This window comes from Lissotriton helveticus, chromosome 10 (assembly GCF_964261635.1).
Source record: "Lissotriton helveticus chromosome 10, aLisHel1.1, whole genome shotgun sequence".
Taxonomy (NCBI): Eukaryota; Metazoa; Chordata; class Amphibia; order Caudata; family Salamandridae; genus Lissotriton; species Lissotriton helveticus.
In genome coordinates, this window is record NC_136071.1 from 603836905 (window position 1) to 603849682 (window position 12778).

General features: G+C 48.0%; 1 protein-coding gene across 1 annotated transcript in view; it reads left to right on the forward strand.

Moving 5' to 3' along the window:
• Positions 1 to 6783: 6783 nt before the first annotated feature.
• The window catches only part of SLX4 (SLX4 structure-specific endonuclease subunit), a 495651-nt gene continuing 489656 nt past the window's right edge, over positions 6784 to 12778 (forward strand). Inside the window, exon 1 of the mRNA XM_078663139.1 lies at positions 6784 to 6903. The gene's annotated coding sequence lies outside the window, so the exon portion shown is untranslated. The remainder of the gene's footprint in view (positions 6904 to 12778) is intronic.

Genomic DNA, 12778 nt, shown 5'->3' on the forward strand with positions numbered 1-12778 from the left:
AAAGATAAAACTATCTAGAGATGTAGCAGAACGACCAGAGCTGCCATATAAGTCACGTAAATACAAAACATGTTGCATTCCAAATGCTATAGGTGTCACATTCGCAAAAGTTATAACTATTGGCATTGTAAATGACAAAGCCATCAATTTAGCAATTTTAACAACGAAAAAATAAATAAATTATGTCATTTACAAGACCAATAACTACAACTTTTCTAATGCGAAACCTATTGCATTCCAACCCCACTCACCCACGCAACGCCACTCACACGCAACGCCACTCACACACGCAACGCCACTCACACACGCAACGCCACTCTCACACGCCACTCATCCACGCAACGCCACTCATCCACGCAACGCCACTCATCCACGCAACGCCACTCATCCACGCAACGCCACTCATCCACGCAACGCCACTCATACATTTGCAAAACGAAAAAAGTTAAACTCTTCTATTGCGAGACCTATTGCATTTTCAATGCTTGTTTCCCTTGTTTTTCTGCCCTTCTGCCCTCTGTTAGACTCGCTTTGTGCCCTTCTGCCCTCTGTTAGACTCGTTTTTTTCCCCTTGCAACCCCAGCATAACTCAGCGCAACCCCAGCATCACTCAGTGCAACCCCAGCATCACTCAGCGCAACCCCTGCATCACTCAGCGCAACCCCTGCATCACTCAGCGCAACCCCTGCATCACTCAGCGCAACCCCTGCATCACTCAGCGCAACCCGTGCATCACTCAGCGCAACCCCAGCATCACTCAGCGCAACCCCTGCATCACTCAGCGCAACCCCTGCATCACTCAGTGCAACCCCTGCATCACTCAGCGCAACCCCTGCATCACTCAGCGCAACCCCTGCATCACTCGGCGCAACCCCAGCATCACTCGGCGCAACCCCAGCATCAATCAGCACCACCACATTATCAATCAGCACAACCACATTATCAATCAGCACCACCACATTATCACTCAGCACCACTCAGCACCACCACAGCACCACTCAACATCACCACATCATCACTCAGCGCTACCCAAGCATCACTCAGCACCACCACATTATCACTCAGAACCACCACAGTATCACTCAGCACCACCACAGCACCACTAAGCACCACACAGCATCAGTCAGCACTACCACAGCACAACTCAGAACCACCACAAAACTACTCAGCACCACCACAGCAACACTCAGCACTCCGCCCTCCTACTCCATCCTACAAATCCACCCTCCAACACCAACTACACCCTCCACCCTCTAAATCCACCATCAAACAACAGACTCAAAAAACAAAACCACAATCAAACTCCACCCTCCCAGTCCACCAAGTTATTTGCAAAAGTTTTACCAATTACCATTATACATTACAATAACTTTTATTTAAAAATTAATTCATACATTTCATTAGAAGACATTGTTATTTGTAATATCAATACATATAAGTCACATACAAACAACACATATTGTATTACAATTGCAAAAGGTGTCACATTAAAAAAATTAAAACTATTGGCATTGTAAAATACAAAACTATTAATTCCTATATTTTCACTATTAAAAAACATAAATAAAAATAAATATCATTTACAATACCAAAACATCAAACTTTCCTAATGCGAGACCTATTGCATTGCAAATGCTTGTTTAATTTTCCCTGCTCTGGATGCATACTCTGTTCTCTTCAGCTCTTTGGTTGATCATGCTCCCAACTAACATATTTTCACTTTAGTTCTTGAAGTCACACCCTTTGGTGGGTCATTCCTGGTTACTGCTGCTACTATTCTTTGATGTCACATACCGTGCAACTGATGGGGCAGGGTGGATAATATGGTCAATCTCTTTCTTAGGTAGATTTAAAGTGGATAAAGATGGTTCATGTGGCAGACCCATAGGCCAATACTGCAGCTTCCACATGCTTCAACACCCTCCGCATACTAAGCAAGACATTCAAATGGACCCACCCCCCGAAACCAGGAACACCGTCACCTATGAACTCATCATCAGCAGGCTGGACTATGGGAACACCCTTTATGCCGGAATCCCCAAATCTCTATTCTACACATTTTAGACTGTCCAGAAGGCCGCAGCTAGACTCATGCTCAGCATCCCATGACAAGACCACATTACCCAGCATATACGAGACCTCGATTGCCTCCCCGTCGAAAAAAGAGTGACTTTCAAGCTGCTCACACACACCTATAAAGGCCTCCACAAGACCGGACCCCAATACCTCAACAAATAATGTCCTTCTATACCCCCAAAAGAAACCTCCGCTCCGCTGACCAGGTCTTGGCCGAGATCCCCTGCATCTACAGAACAAGAACTGGAGGCATACCCTTCTCCTACATCATGGCCAGGACCCTGTACAAACTCCCCTTCATCATCAGATGAAGCACCACACTGAAAGCATTCAGGAAGAGCCTCAAGATCTGGCTTTTCGAATGACCTGAGGTGCCCAAATCCCCCCACACACACTCCCCCAGCACCTTGAGACCCTCACAGGTGAGTAGTGCTCTCTAGAAATCCCTGATTGATTGATTGATAGGCCACCAAAGTGTGTGTTTGCGTGTTATCAAATGGCCCTGCCATTGGTTTGGCTGTCTGTAACTCTTAAGGGTCGTGAAATGAGTAGTGTTGCCTTTTACAATATAAAGAAAATATCCCAGATTGGCTTGCTTTGCTTCACCTCTGAGAGCTACTTTGAGGGTGCTGGTGAGATACCAGTAGCTCCCGAGCTACTGGTTGGAGACCCCTGCTCTATAATGTACTGCTCTTGTAACAACCAATTCTTTCTGTAATTCTGCTCCGACAGCAAGAGGGACTCTTCTCGCTTTATGCACTACTGGATCAACTCCAGATTTCAGCTATATGCTGTGTTTGAAACCCTCAAATTTTCCGTAAAGACCCTGAGAAATGTTGCCACCTACTCCAAAGGTTGCACTTCACATACACACAAAAAGTCCTTTTTTAACATTACATGGTCTGGACTATTGGGGTCCAGAAGGATTCACAAATGTGCTTGTTCCAACCACCCCAACACAGATGAGCCATGTACACAATGGCAGAAGTGGAACTTCCTTTAAAACAAGGAATGGCATTAAATTCCCCTAGTACTTCAATGGGTTTTCTACCATACGATAAAGATCTAATGGAAGATTTCACAAGTTCCACATTACTAAAATTCTTCCAATCCTCAGTACCTACCAAAGTAAATGGAGATCCAGAGTCTGCCATCGTATCAACTCTCACATTATTGATCAATATTTGACAGTCTTGCCTCTTAATTGTGCTGACATCCATTTGCATGACTTCAATTCCATCCAGGGATTGGGTTTGAATAGTATCAGTACATAACACCACACTTTCATCACTTCAATACGATGATTTATACACCCCGCCCTGTTCACACACATTGCTTACAGTCCTAGCTTTAAATGTTTTTGCTATGGTTCTAGATCTGCATACCTGTATAAACTGCCCTTAGTTTTGCAGCCTGAACATATTTTTTCATGAGCCAGACACACTAGAGAATTTCCCAAATGGTTGGCATTGCCACACCTATAACATAGTAAAATGTTGCTTTTTTTTTTTACTCTTTTTTTTTCCACAAGCACACACGACGGATGTCATATTCTTATATGGTTCACCCACAAAGTAAATTTGAGAAATGAACGATGTTAAACCCTACTGCTAATTCCACAGCCTTATGTAAGGTGAGGTCAGGTGTGGTTAACAAAACAATTTGAATTTTTTTGTTGTTGGTGGTATGTTCCACTATTTGGCCTCTAATTAGTTTTTCTTCAAAATCCTTAACCTTGCATGTGGAGGCTAATGATCTCAAAGCACCTACATGAGTCTTAATGGGCACTCCTGGTAGTTGATGTCGCTTGTGAAATTTATGTAGCTCCTGAAACACATTTTTATGTGGTTTAAACATTGTATTTAACATTTTCAATACAGACATTTACTCATCTACCACAACATCTTATCCTCATATTCATTGCTGTGGTAAATGTTTCAATAAGTTTCTACCATCTGATCCTAAACAATGATGTAATAAGGCGTATTTCTTTTTGTAAGTAACTCCTCACCATCAATAGCAGCCATTTATGCTTCAAAACCTTCTTTCCATAACTCCCAGTCAACACCAACATTAGTAGTACTAGGGGAAAATGATGGTGGTGATGGTACAATACTCTAAATGCTCCACTGAGAATACCTCTCAGCTGAGATCAAGACAGCTCCATGTGCAGCGCCCACAGTGTACCGCCAGCCAAAAAGCTGATTTCCCCCAGCCTTATCTGCGAGGCAAAGAGAACTTTTTGAAACTGACGTGACGGGGTCCAATCCAGATGCAGTGGGGTCCAGGAAACTCCACACACTCAGCCCGCAACAGATATGCAGCACAAGAATCAAACAGCCATGCAGTGAGCCCGGGCCTCCAAAGAAGATGCAGTGGCGTTCAGTAGAAATGCTGAGGATGTGCGTGGGACCCTGCCAGTCCGCTCATCGCCAATGCAAAGGTGCCAATACACGCAAGTTAAGTTAACTTGTTTCTTTATTCTTAGGCATCTTAGGTACTGGACTGGCAGGATCACAATAACTACCTCTCCCTGTTCAAGGAACATTCCAAGCGCACAGGCAAAGATTAAATGCAGCATTCCATATTCCACCAACCAAAGAACAACAGATCTCAACAGGCTTCAAGCAAGAGTACCTATAACACAAGCACAACAATTGGGAGCGCTATACCTAGCTGTCATCAGCCTTCCTGGATGAGTTGCTTAAGGGAAGACAAAAGGCCCAGGCTCTGCCCAAAAACTTTTTCCCAACAACTGAATGATCCCCAATCACTCATAACCAACCAAACAACAGTGCTCAGGAAGGACTAATCAACAAACTCCTTTTAAATAGCTCACACAGAATTTCTGAAGGCAGCCTTGTTTCCTCCCTTTAACACTCTCCAGTTCAGGAATGCCAGCAATATTTGTCCACTGTCTTGAGAGACTCCATCTTGGGGCATCTCAAAAACAATGGCAATCCAAAATGGAAGCCACTGGCCGCAACATACACATACTCACAAACATGGCATCCGGCTTCCAGGCACAACAAACAAACTACATACACACAGGGATGTTAGTGCTAGGTCTTGCAAAAAGAAAAATTGGAATGCTGCACAATGTCAAACACTCAGCCGAGTACAGAGATCTTGGCATAAACCATTGTTTGTTGCTCCCCATGCCATTCTAGTTGAGACACAGCCATATGCAAGTCAGGCTTGAACCAGTTTCCCATAGGAACAGTCCAGCCCGATTTGCCAGGCCAGGTCCTCCCTTGACTGGAAACAAGCACCCTGGGACCGGTTTCGGGGCATAACCCCGTATCAGCCAGGCTACCTGCTTGACTCCAGTGGCATAGAGAGCACGGGACCCACGTCTGGGCATACCCGTCCCACTTGGGGCGACGGGTGCAAAAAGAGCAACTGATGGACAGAATGCTGCACAATGTCAAACATTCACCCCAGTACAGAGACCTGCCCCTAAATCCTTCTTTTTTTTTTGCTCCCCATGGCATTCCAGTGCTATGTCTTAGCATCATACACAAGCAACATTTACACAAGCACACTTTTAGGCATTGCACTGTAACTTGGAACAGGTAAAGAATCCAATCCAAACACCATAGAGTTAAAAAATGGTACGCAGCTACCACTGCTCACCAGACACGTCTCCCCTTGGCCGGGAAGCCCGAGCTCTAGCTCTCATGATCAATATTGCGTTTGGGCCGAAGCGTATACACAGGATTTCATGTTTGGTGGACAGAAAGAAGGCCAGGGTGCCAGATTCTTGGTTACTGAAATTCACGGTTCACCACCAGTCAAAATTAAAAGACGGAAGAGTGTTTTCTTCAAATGTCAAAAGATCATTAAAATACCAATAGGACGTATTTTATTCTAAAATTAAACAGGTTGGCAGGGTAAGAAATAGGGCTTTTATATTATTGTCTTCCACAGAAAGAAACATGTCCTTTATCACAGAAAGTACAAAAGATGAACGATGAATAATCGGCATTGTTTACCATTACACACATGCTCCTTAGTGTCAGCTACCCTGAAGCCCCTTGGGGAAACGGGTGCTATGTTGAATGAGACTTGCATATAGGTCAGAGGCGCAACTAGAGCCAAATTTCGGTGGGTTGGGGGGTGGGTTAATTCTACAAACAATATGCAGAGTGGAGATGAAGGGGTGAAAAAAACAAAACAACAAAGCCTCGTTAACACGTAAATGGTATTTTAAAGACCTGTGAAGTACTCGGGTGCGGCTGCGATAAGCTCAAAAACTGACTGTCTGCCAGGGAAGCTGCCTTAGCTTGGGCTGACACACACCACGACGGGGGTTGGCCTGAAGCCCTTTGAGTCCTATGGGCACTGCAGGGTGCTCGTGTCGAAAAACAACAGCATACCCACGTGGATCTTAGAGAACGGTCACCGCATCTTAAGTTAAGAGGGCCTCCCTATCAATTAATAACAGGCGTGACAGAGTCAAGATATAACTTCTCGCTTCTAGCGAAACAAACTGCCACCGCCCGGTCCGTAACCAACTAATCTTAAAACCTCCAGCCAAGCCAAAACACCTGCAGGCAGCCAGCACAAGAAAAGGCGGACAGAGTGACGTGCGGAATGCACAGCCAATAGCACTTTGGAATTCTGTGTAGAGCACTAGGATTGGGTGAGGTTCCCCCCGATCCTCCAATCCAAGGTCGTTTTACGGATTTGCAGAGCCTCCCGCTCCAAGACGACTCATAGAATATGTTCCGCCTAGAGATTGGTTATTAACGACTCGGAAGTTCTAATGTTATGGCCAAATTAATCCGTTAAAACACCAACAGCAGCTGTACGGCTGAACTCAGTGTAAGTAGCGAACATGTATTCCCTTGAAGTGTGAAGGCATTGGGGCTGGAAGAAGCTTGAGTGGGTTAATGTGAAAGCATACGGGCAGTTTATAAGCATGTCTCATCGTTTGCGAGATGCCACAGTCCCAACCAAGCATCTCTTAATATTGTAGTACTGTTTACAGTTAACTCATGCATCCCCCTCCCCACCCCGAGGTTACCTATGTACACACACGCTCAAGACGGAGCACAAAAATGGGGCGGGTGTGAGGCTATTTATTTAAGTAAATTGATTTCTGAGTGCACATGATGAAAAAACCTGGTGAAGGCATGGTAGAAGCAGGCCCCTAACAGACACTCAGCATCACTTGATGCCTCATAATAGGTTGCTCGCATAATGATTCTGTGCTAGACATGAGGCTCAGGCTGCACCAGGGTAACTAGCACTGCTAGTTACCCTGGTGCAGCCTAAGCCTCATGATTGGGTATGATGTAGAACCCTTGGCTCTCCTCTACAGTATCTTCAGTAAGAGCCAACACCGGTTTGCAGGGGACCGATCACTTTTATGGCTGGTTTGCCGACGAACCAATAGTGGTAGGGCTCACCTTTACATTAGCAGCCCAATTGTGCGAAGCTTCCTTTTATTTCATTTATTTAATGCAGTTTTATATCGCGCAGACGATGTAGAAGGTGTCAGAACGCTTTACAATAGAACCAAGTTCGTTAAATAAGAAGATTTACATACTAACAAGTTACAAATACAATCAGGATAATAAAACGAGCATTGGCATAGCCAATAGGTCTCGCATTTGGGACCTTATAAGTGTTAAGCCATGCAACAGTTGGTGTTGTTGCACCAAGTATATTCTGCAGCATAACTACGTACTCATAGGGTTCAAAAAGTGAGACCCTTTGGCTATGCCAATGCTTGTTTGTTTTTTGATGCTGTTTTGTTTAAGTTGCCAGATCTACAATAGCTAGACATGGTTTTTGTTAACAGTTCTTTGCATCAAATGAACATGTTTTCATTGCTCTGAATGTTGTTTCCATTCTGGTTGTAGGAAGCAGTCATTTCCGGGGGTGTGGGGGCTGCCCAAGAGCCAAACTTTGCAAATGAGAAAAAGCCTGGTGCTGGCGCAATTTACAAGTGTGGAGTGAGTGAGCCCCAGGCAGCATGACTCACTCACACAGGAGTTCATGCACTGCACCTGCATACTCAGCATGTTTAAGGAAACTTGACCCACTCCCTCCCAGGCATCGAACACATATTTACCAAGAAACTCTGAGAAGAGCCTGCCTTCTGCACTGACGGCTGGTGGTGTGTGTGCCTGGGGAAAGCGTGCACTGACGACTGGTAGTGTGTGTGCGCCTGGTGGAAGCGTGCACTGACGGCTGGTGGTGTGTGTGCCTGGTAGAAACGTGCACTGATGGCTTGTGGTGTGTGTGCCTGGTGGAAGCGTGCACTGACGACTGGTGGTGTGTATGCCTGGTGGGAGCGTGCACTGGCGACTGGTGGTGTGTGTGCCTGGCGGAAGCATGCACAGACGGCTGGTGGTGTGTGTGCCTGGTGGAAGCGTGCACCGACGGCTGGTGGTGTGTGTGTGCCTGGTGAAGGAGTGCACTGACGGCTGTTGGTGTGTGCCTGGTGGAAGTGTGCACCGACGGCTGATGGTGTGTGTGCCTGGTGGAAGCGTGCTCTTGACGGCTGGTAGTGTGTGTGCCTGGTGAAAGCGTGCACTGACGGCTGGTGGTGTGTGCCTGGTGGAAGCACGCACCGACGGCCGGTGGTGTGTTTGCCTAGTGGAAGCGTGCACTGACGGCTGGTGGTGTGTGTGCCTGGTGGAAGCGTGCACTGACGGCTGGGTGTGTGCGTGCCTGGTAGAAGCGTGCACTGATGGCTTGTGGTGTGTGTGCCTGGTGGAAGCGTGCACTGACGACTGGTGGTGTGTGTGCCTGGTGGAAGCGTGCACTGACGACTGGTGGTGTGTGTGCCTGGCGGAAGCGTGCACTGACGGCTGGTGGTGTGTGTGCCTGGTGGAAGTGTGCACTGACTGCCGGTGGTGTGTGTGCCTGGTAGAAGTGTGCACTGATGATGTGTGTGCCTGGTGGAAGCGTGCACTGATGGCTGGTGGTGTGTGAGCCTGGTAGAAGCGTGCACTGACGGCTGGTGGTGTGTGTGCCTGATAGAAGCGTGCACTGACGGCTGGTGGTGTGTGCGCCTGTTAGAAGCAGGAGCATTCACAGCAATAGAAGACACAAATGAAATTGACGAAGAGGGAGGGGAAGAAGGGAGGGGGTCATTTCCAGGGGTGTGGGGCCTGCCCAAGGGCCGAACTTTGCAAATGAGAAAAAGCCTGGTGCTGGCGCAATTTACAAGTGTGGAGTGAGTGAGCCCCAGGCAGCATGACTCACTCAAACAGGAGTTCATGCACTGCACCTCCATACTCAGCATGGTTTAAGGAAACTCGACCCACTCCCTCCCAGGCATCGAACACATATTTACCAAGAAACTCTGAGAAGAGCCTGCCTTCGGCACTGACGGCTGGTGGTGTGTGTGCGCCTGGGGAAAGCGTGCACTGACGACTGGTAGTGTGTGTGCCCGGTGAAAGCGTGCACTGACGGCTGATGGTGTGTGTGCCTGGTGGAAGCGTGCACTGATGGCTGGTGGTGTGTGTGCCTGGTGGAAGCGTGCACTGATGGCTGGTGGTGTGTGTGCCTGGTGGAAGCGTGCACTGATGGCTGGTGGTGTGTGTGCCTGGTGGAAGTGTGCACTGACGGCTGGTGGTGTGTGTGCCTGGTAGAAGTGTGCACTGACGACTGGTGGTGTGTGCCTGGCGGAAGCGTGCACTGACGGCTTGTGGTGTGTGTGCCTAGTGGGAAAGCGTGCACTGACGGCTGGTGGTGTGTGTGCCTGGTGGAAGTGTGCACCGACGGCTGGTTGTGTGTGTGCCTGGTGAAAGCGTGCACTGACGGCTGGTGGTGTGTGCCTGGTAGAAGCGTGCACCGACGCTGGTTGTGTGTGTGTGCCTGGTGAAGGAGTGCACTGACGGCTGTTGGTGTGTGCCTGGTGAAAGCGTGCACCGACGGCTGATGGTGTGTGTGCCTGGTGGAAGCGTGCTCTTGACGGCTGGTAGTGTGTGTGCCTGGTGAAAGCGTGCACTGACGGCTGGTGGTGTGTGCCTGGTGGAAGCACGCACCGAGGGCCGGTGGTGTGTTTGCCTAGTGGAAGCGTGCACTGACGGCTGGTGGTGTGTGTGCCTGGTGGAAGCGTGCACTGACGGCTGGTGGTGTGTGTGCCTGGTAGAAGCGTGCACTGATGGCTTGTGGTGTGTGTGCCTGGTGGAAGCGTGCACTGACGACTGGTGGTGTGTGTGCCTGGTGGAAGCGTGCACTGACGACTGGTGGTGTGTGTGCCTGGCGGAAGCGTGCACTGACGGCTGGTGGTGTGTGTGCCTGGTGGAAGTGTGCACTGACGGCCGGTGGTGTGTGTGCCTGGTAGAAGTGTGCACTGATGATGTGTGTGCCTGGTGGAAGCGTGCACTGATGGCTGGTGGTGTGTGAGCCTGGTAGAAGCGTGCACTGACGGCTGGTGGTGTGTGTGCCTGATAGAAGCGTGCACTGACGGCTGGTGGTGTGTGCGCCTGTTAGAAGCAGGAGCATTCACAGCAATAGAAGACACAAATGAAATTGACGAAGAGGGAGGGGAAGAAGGGAGGGGGTCATTTCCAGGGGTGTGGGGCCTGCCCAAGGGCCGAACTTTGCAAATGAGAAAAAGCCTGGTGCTGGCGCAATTTACAAGTGTGGAGTGAGTGAGCCCCAGGCAGCATGACTCACTCACACAGGAGTTCATGCACTGCACCTCCATACTCAGCATGGTTTAAGGAAACTCGACCCACTCCCTCCTAGGCATCGAACACATATTTACCAAGAAACTCTGAAAAGAGCCTGCCTTCGGCACTGACGGCTGGTGGTGTGTGTGCGCCTGGGGAAAGCGTGCACTGACGACTGGTAGTGTGTGTGCCCGGTGAAAGCGTGCACTGACGGCTGATGGTGTGTGTGCCTGGTGGAAGCGTGCACTGATGGCTGGTGGTGTGTGTGCCTGGTGGAAGCGTGCACTGATGGCTGGTGGTGTGTGTGCCTGGTGGAAGTGTGCACTGACGGCTGGTGGTGTGTGTGCCTGGTAGAAGTGTGCACTGACGACTGGTGGTGTGTGCCTGGCGGAAGCGTGCACTGACGGCTTGTGGTGTGTGTGCCTAGTGGAAAAGCGTGCACTGACGGCTGGTGGTGTGTGTGCCTGGTGGAAGTGTGCACCGACGGCTGGTTGTGTGTGTGCCTGGTGAAAGCGTGCACTGACGGCTGGTGGTGTGTGCCTGGTAGAAGCGTGCACCGACGCTGGTTGTGTGTGTGCCTAGTGTAAGCGTGCACTGATGGCTGGTAGTGTGTGTCCCTGGTGGAAGCGTGCACTGATGGTGTGTGTGCCTGTTGGAAGCGTGCACTGATGGCTGGTGGTGTGTGTGCCTGGTGGAAGCATGCACTGATGGTGTGTGTGCCTGGTGGAAGCGTGCACTGATGGCTGGTGGTGTGTGTGCCTGGTGGAAGCGTGCACTGGCTGGTGGTGGTGTGTGAGCCTGGTAGAAGCGTGCACTGACGACTGGTGGTGTGTGTGCCTGATAGAAGCGTGCACTGACGGCTGGTGGTGTGTGCGCCTGGTAGAAGCAGGAGCATTCACAGCAATAGAAGACACAAATGAAACTAACGAAGAGGGAGGGGGAGAAGGGAGGGGGGAGTGCGAGCAGAGGAGCCTGATTACAGCAATAAAAACACAGATGGCAGCTGTACACGTGGCACGTGCATGCGCTTGTGAACGCAAGCTGGAGGCCAGCAAAAGCCACTGGTGTTAGTGCTGTTAGCAGCAACAGGTTTGTTGTTAAGTATGTCCAGATTGTCCATCCATGATAGAACAAGAGGAGGAGAAAATGAAGTAGAGAGAAGAAGAAATTCAGTTTTGTAAGGATTCAGAATATTTTGAAGAGTTGACATCCAATTTTGGATAGAGTGATGTTGAGGATTTAGATGTCATGTGCGGAAGACACATTAAGGTAGATTTGGGTGTCATTAGCATAGAGGTGATAATGGATCCCAGATTTTTTTGGGAGATTTCCCAACGGTTCCATGAAAAGATTGAACAGAGTGGGTGCGAGGTAAGAGATTTGAGGGACGTTTTGTCCTACTACCAATCAGCGGGATGTATGCTGCAAGAAAGATTTGCAAAAACACAAATGTATGCAATGTATTTTAAAAGTTGTGATTTAACTTTTGTTACATAGATTAGATGAATAATTAATGACTGCAGAGATATTCATAGAGTGTTTTTATTTTACTGGCACTTGTCCTGGCGGAACGCAAAAGACATATTTTTCCTTGCTGATAGAATGTTATGTATTTAGAAAATGACAATTTGTTTTGGATAACATGTATTATGCAAAACTGTATAAATTTACTCCTGTTATCTGAACTATGTATAACCAAAAGAGTTAGTGAAATGTAGATATTCCACCTTTCCTGACTGACCGCAAATCATCCTAAGCTCTCGTAGTTATGATTAGCATGCCCAGTATGTCTGAATAAGAGCAAACTCTATATCTTTTATGTGTTATTTTTCAAGTGTTAAAAGTTAAGCCCACGGGACTCGCCTATAAAAATGTTTTGTATTTATCTTGCTTTCTCACATGATTACCATCAGCTCTGTTTCTCCTTTTGAGTCAGGCTGAAGAACAATGGACAGCACAAATTGGCCTAGTAATGGAATATCATGTCTCCAATCTTTTATGTTCTTTGTAATGTGATTCCTTGTATTAGGCATTTTATCTGACTAACAAAAGAATTAAGCTTA